Raw genomic sequence first — 6,499 nt, 5'->3', positions numbered from 1 at the left:
TTTTCTTCAGCAATGGAGTCTTGCGTGGTGAGCGTGCATACAGGCCACGGCGGTTGAGTGCATTACTTATTGTTTTCTTTGAAACAATTGTACCTGCTAATTCCAGGTCTTTCTGAAGCTCTCCACAAGTGTACCTTGGCTCTTGGACAACTCTTCTGATAATTCTTTTCACTCCTCTGTCAGAAATCTTGCGAGGAGCACCTGGTCGTGGCCGGTTTATGGTGAAATGATGTTCTTTCCACTTCAGGATTATGGCCCCAACAGAGCTCACTGGAACATTCAGAAGTTTAGAAATCCTTCTGTAACCAATGCCATCAGTATGTTTTGCAACAATAAGGTTGCGAAGGGCTTAAGTGAGCTCTTTGCTTTTACCCATCATGAGATGTTTCTTGTGTGACACATTGGTAATGAGACACCTTTTTATAGGCCATCAGTTGGGACTGAACCAGCTGATATTAATTTGCACTGACAAGGGGCAGGATTGTTTTCAAATTACTGATAGATTTCAGCTGGTGTCTTGGCTTTCCATGCCTTTTTGCAACTCCCTTTCTTCATGTGTTCAATACTTTTTCCCTGTGTCATTCCATTTGATTACACAAAACTTAATTTCTGAACTTATTTGTTTGGTTTTCTTTGTATGTATGGATTACTTGGGTTGTTACCGACATCTGGTGAAAATGTCATGTCAATAGCACCTTTAGAAATATATTTACTGAGAAAAATGGTGACATGTTCAATACTTATTTTACCTGCTGTATATTTTTTCATAATCAACTGTTGAGTCAAATTTAATGACTAATTAATTTCAGAGATATTCTGTCACACTGCCCGATCCTTACAATTCATCACTGATGACTAATGTCATATTTCTTACTGACATGACATATTGTCATTAAATGTGTCTATAAATCTCTACTGTAAAAGCGAACCACTATCTTAGATCTCTTCTCTTAATTAAACCTTGTTATTACACAATCCAAATATATCGTCAATCTCTGACTGCCCTCAAGTTAGAATTTTTCTATCCCCTTGGCAATTTTAAGCTTTAATATCTGCGATTCTTGGGTTGTTCTTGTTTGCTGGTTGTCGTTCTATGGATACTTATTGATTTCAGATCTTCTTGAAAGAGTCAAGTCATATTTATTATCAGGGTTTTTTAAGAACAACAAATTTTGACTAAAAAAAATCTTAACAAGAATGCCTGATCAAATAAAGTTTAAATAAAAAGAGCCACCTTTGTGCTAAAGTCTATATTAGACTTGGGGAAGTTTTTATGAGTTGATTTTAATTAGACTTTTATCTTAAGTAATTAGCTCAGCCAATGCCTGGCTTTAAGAATTTGCAACCTACTTAAAACCTAAAGTAGATAACCATTTTAAACCACCATATCCCTCCACACTGCCTCACTCCTGATGCTATTAGAAACATTACACCCTCTTTTCACCAAGAAAAAAAAAGAACAATTTTCTCCTGTTTTCCACAGAGACTGAACAGGATCGTCTGCAGCGAGTTCAGTTAATTACCACCAGATGTTTAGCTTCTGCACAGCTCTCACACACACACACACACACACATACACACACACACACACACACACACACACACACACACACACATACACACTCACGAAATGTGTGTCACAGACAATGACTTAACCGGCATCTCCGTAGGCATCCAGAAGAAAAAAAAACTCAGAGGAGAAGACATCCGGTTTGTAAATGTCAGAGTTATAAGAGGAGAACGAGGACTGCTCACTGAAATATCTATACTGTTGTGACCCTTTAGAATTAGGTCTATTTGTGACCCATAATAATAAGTTATGGCCTTAGACATGAGAGGGATTTTCTCGTCACAGATTGACTCATTTGCAGGATTTGGTCTGAAAAAGGTGAACATATAATCAGTATTTTATAAGACAAAATTTCCTTGTGTGAACCACAATAATACTTCATCATTTATTAGTTGATTTGTATCAATGAAAAAGTACAACATTTGCCTAAAAACTGTGGTGGAGTAGAAGTACATAGTAGCGCAAAATGAAAGTACTCAAGCGAAGTAATAATGTTTTACAGTAACCATTACTTTGGTGGTGTTTGATGTTGGTCAGCACCATGTCATGATGTCGCTATAGTAACAAGCAGTTCTTTAGGCACCGAAATCAAATAAAGAATTCAACAAAGAAACAAGACAATATGTAGTGTGTGATCTTTTGTTTTAGAGTATGAGCTCATTCCTTTGAAATGTAAATGTGCTGATCATATCCCCAATTCACTGTCTGTATAAATCGAGTTATGTTAGAGCATGAAGAACGAGTTAAAATGACATCCTAGCTGTTTAGCCCACACCCAACAGACTCGAGGAACACACACAGCTGTTTCCTGGCTGGCCTGGTTCAGTCAAATTTCTACAACATTAAACATGACACTGGGTACATTTACATTTAAAGCTCAGACAGAGTTTTGAGGGCTTTCCACTTCGGAGAGAAGAAAAGCAGAGAAGACAAAAGACCGCTCGCCTCTTGTCCATAACAAAAAAATCCTGATTTGCATTGCGGCCACATTAGGAACCAAAATACTTTGTGGCTATCATTTTCTCATTTTGGAAAAAAATAACTCAAGAGAAAAGTTTACATGCGATGATTCAGTAGAAATATGAAAATACTCTTCTTTGCCAGCTCCAATAGTAAAGACTGGAAAAAATATGGCATGCACAAGTAAGGACTCAGGTTTCTGCAATAAGGGAGGAAAAGAAAAACAACAATCTGTGAATCGATAGCATAACCACAATTTTCAAACATTCCCAAGCTCATAAACTGTATTCCTGCAAATTGTGTTTCATGGCTTTAAAAAAAAAAAAAAGCACCACATAAATCATGTTCTTAGTAAACATGTTTTTAGCCCGCGGCCAAGCAGCACTGTTTAAGGAAGACTTTATCTCACACGACAGAAGCTTTTATCACCCTTTGCGGATGAGTTTTTACTTCACATCTTGATCAAATTTCTTTTTTTTCACTGCCCGGCTGAACAGAATTGGGGACATGGGGCATCCCCGGCTTGTATCGCAGCCAATCGCTAACGCTAATTGGAGGAGATTGGTAGGGTACTCTGTAGCTGCAGCCCTCCTGCATGATATAAATGTATTACAGGGCTGGGACAAGGCCTGGGAATAGATCCAAAGATACTGGGTGTGGTGGGGGGGCTGGCAGTGATCCCCCCCCCAAAAAAACATTCTTGTTCCTTTTGACGCGTTCAATCTCCTCAAACAGAGCCCGTGGCGATCGCCTCACATAACTTTATACAGCTGCTTTACATGCACAATGACAAAGCACCGCTGTCGGACAAGCATATTCACCGAATCCGCAAAGAATGAATGAATATAATACTTATTTTCTCATTTACTTTTTCTCATTTTTTTTTAAATCATCATGCAATGGGATTCATGAGACGTTCCAGTGGCCCAATAAGTGCCGTGCAATTCAGTCAACACATCGATGATCATGTCGGCTTTTATTTTGAGGAGGGAAATAGTGAAGCCGCAATATTGCAGTTAGGTGGTTTTTCCACGACAAACAGCAAACAGAGTTGGGTTTGGTCTGGCATCATAACACCGGTCCCCGGAGAGGAGAATAGAGACGTTATTGTCTGAGGAGACTTTAAATTATTCACCAGGCTGATCTGTGAGGCTTCAAAGACTCCCGGCCCCATTCCTCAACGTCTCATGGTTTGTTCTTTTCTCTTTTTGTGCTTTTTATTTGACTTTTTGAATTATGCTTTGAATGCTGGTCAGTTGGACATTTTAAATCCAGAACAACATTCTTAATGAAGAAAACTACTTGATCAATGTCTGTCACTTTTGATGTGAATATTCATGGTTCCCAGAGGATGAATCTCTAAAGGGAAATGGATTGGTTAATGAAATATTACAAGTTAACCAGGTGCTGGTTGGTGAATTTTGTTACCTATGGACTATATATCTTGACTTCAGTTTTGACCATTGTTTTTTTTATTTGTCTCTGATGTCCCCAAATATTCTAAAAGTGCAAACACTACATTTCTGCAGTTCTATTTGGTTCAGTTTGGTGTTATTTCTTTATGGCATTAATATCAAGCAGCTCCATTCAATCCTTCACATTTAGAGTCTTTGCAGCAGCATAAAGTTGCATTCTGAAAAGGTCAAAGATCCTCAAGGGACGTCACATCAACAGACAGGAAGATGACTCACTTTGACCCACTTAGATCAGAGTTTACCCAGGAGAACTCTGGGATTCCCCCCCCCATGTCCTTAAACCAGGCTATTGTAGTCAGGAGTCTCTTGGTTCAAAACATAGAAAACTGGTGCATAAGATTGTTTATGAAAGGATATGACTTTTGGATCTGGGAGGTCCTGGTTTCTGCAGAACACAGCTGTTCACATCCCATGAACAATCCAAGAAGCTGATTTTGTACACTAGAATCATACGAGGGGCTGTCTTTCTTATATATGTCTTTTAAAAATAGATACATTAGCTGTTCCCCCTTCAGAGGACATGTTTAGTTTCCTTCAGAGGAATGAACCTGCCCCTATTCGACAATAAGACCATAAGAGACTGTGCCACATTTCCCTGGACCTTTTCTATAGAACGTCTAGAATACGTCCAGAAGCTGTTTAGCATAGCTTAGCACAAAGACTGGAAGCAGAGGGGACCATTAGCATTGTTACACCAAGGTGAATGAAAAGGGAGGACTGCTGTTTGCTTATTATTTGGCACTGTTTCTACTGTGGTTCATAGAATCAGAAAACAATAAAGAAGGCACACCTTCCAGCTTGTTGGTTTCGGGGTGTGATTCTTCCTTTGTGTGCCAGAGCTTCAGGGTTCAATTCCCAGATGAGTTCTTGTGTGGGCGTCAACACATCTTTTCAAATGTAGCCTATCAATAAGATCTTTGTTAAAACCGACACATCCTTGAGAAACATCAAATGATGTGTTAGTAAAGAACATTTTCTGAAGAGAAGTAATGATTACTTTGTCGGTTTAATGGTACTGGTTACAGACAGGCTTTGTAGTAGATAGTATAATACGACTTGATGCAGTTTAGCATTTCAAAAACATAATTTTCACTGCTATTCAATTCTATTTGCTGTCACGCTTGCCACGGCCAACGCAAAGGGAGGCACACACGTGGGAAATTAAGGAGAAGGCCCTTGTCAGATTGTGTCACAAATGCCTGTTACTGTAGAAAAACTTAAGTTGACTTTAGCTTAAAATATAATTTTTAGTAAAGCCTATATGTTTATATGTTTTATCTTTAGTTTTTTTCTGGTGGATATGTAAAAAACTGCTGCTGTGGTTCTGGCTTGGGTCAGGTTTGGACAGAAACAGAGTCCTGAGTTCATTTCCTGGAGGAGTCCTTGATATGTGATGGTTTGTGAGGTTCAAATGCAACATACTAATTTTGGTAAATCAATATATCTTTATTTCACAGTAACTAACAGACTCTAGAAAAGCTACAAAATCTTCTCACACTACTGAAGTTCAGTTAAACTGATGACCTGAATGTGTAACTGTTATTTGTCATACAGATGTTCTTGTCCTGGCTTGTTGGTATAGAGGACCCAAGGAGCCTTTTAAAGAAAAACACAAAAGAGAACCTTGCGTTGCTGAATCCACAGCAGTTGCTCTTCATCTGACCCAAAAGATAAATATCTGCTTACATGGTCAAAGCTCGGAACCACAAAAAGAACTCTGAGGTGACCTTTAAAAAGACGAAATGTTCCATATTTATAATATTGAACCTCAGGTAACTCACACTGTCTGCCTCGTCTCCTTCTCCGGCCCGGATCACTGTGTCATTTCTGAGCAAACACCCATAAAAACTGTGCAGCTGAAGTTTACGGTCCTCCCATGATGCCCTGGGGAGAACAATAAGGAGCAGACCGAACCGAGGGCTTCAAAGAGCTGCCAGAACAACCAGCGATGTAATTACAAAGCTCCGCTGCTTTTAAAGGCTGTTTGATCGCTGCAGATACCTCACGGGAAAACCAATGGAAAGTTCTCCTCCTCCTCCTCCACATGATGCAACAAGAGGCAGCAGCCACGCTAACAGCTTTGAGCTAAATGCTAACGGCAACGTAGCATTACAAATTAAATGTTTCAGTCCTGCCCTGTACAAAAACACATGTCTGGACCTGGGACACCATTTAAAAACTAGCATGTCTAAGATTACAGTTTTTCCTGAAAGTGATATGAAGTTTATTTTGATTTGAAGAACTCATAATTAGTTAAACTAATAACGTGAATTTGTAGCTCTGATACGGCGATCTTGTTGTCTCGCTCTGGTCTAGTTTTATGGAGAACTCTGAAGAGGTCAAAAGTCCAGCAAGCGAAAAAGAACAAATTTCTTGTAAAACCAAAGATTCTTGGACTCACAACACATTTCCCATAAATGTAATCAGCGCTTAGTTGAGGAAACAGTCACTGGACCTTAGGATCTGCTGCTATCAAGGCAAAAAAAGATTCACC

This window comes from Anoplopoma fimbria, chromosome 9, assembly GCF_027596085.1.
Source record: "Anoplopoma fimbria isolate UVic2021 breed Golden Eagle Sablefish chromosome 9, Afim_UVic_2022, whole genome shotgun sequence".
NCBI lineage: Eukaryota > Metazoa > Chordata > Actinopteri > Perciformes > Anoplopomatidae > Anoplopoma > Anoplopoma fimbria.
This window is presented reverse-complemented; position numbering follows the sequence as displayed.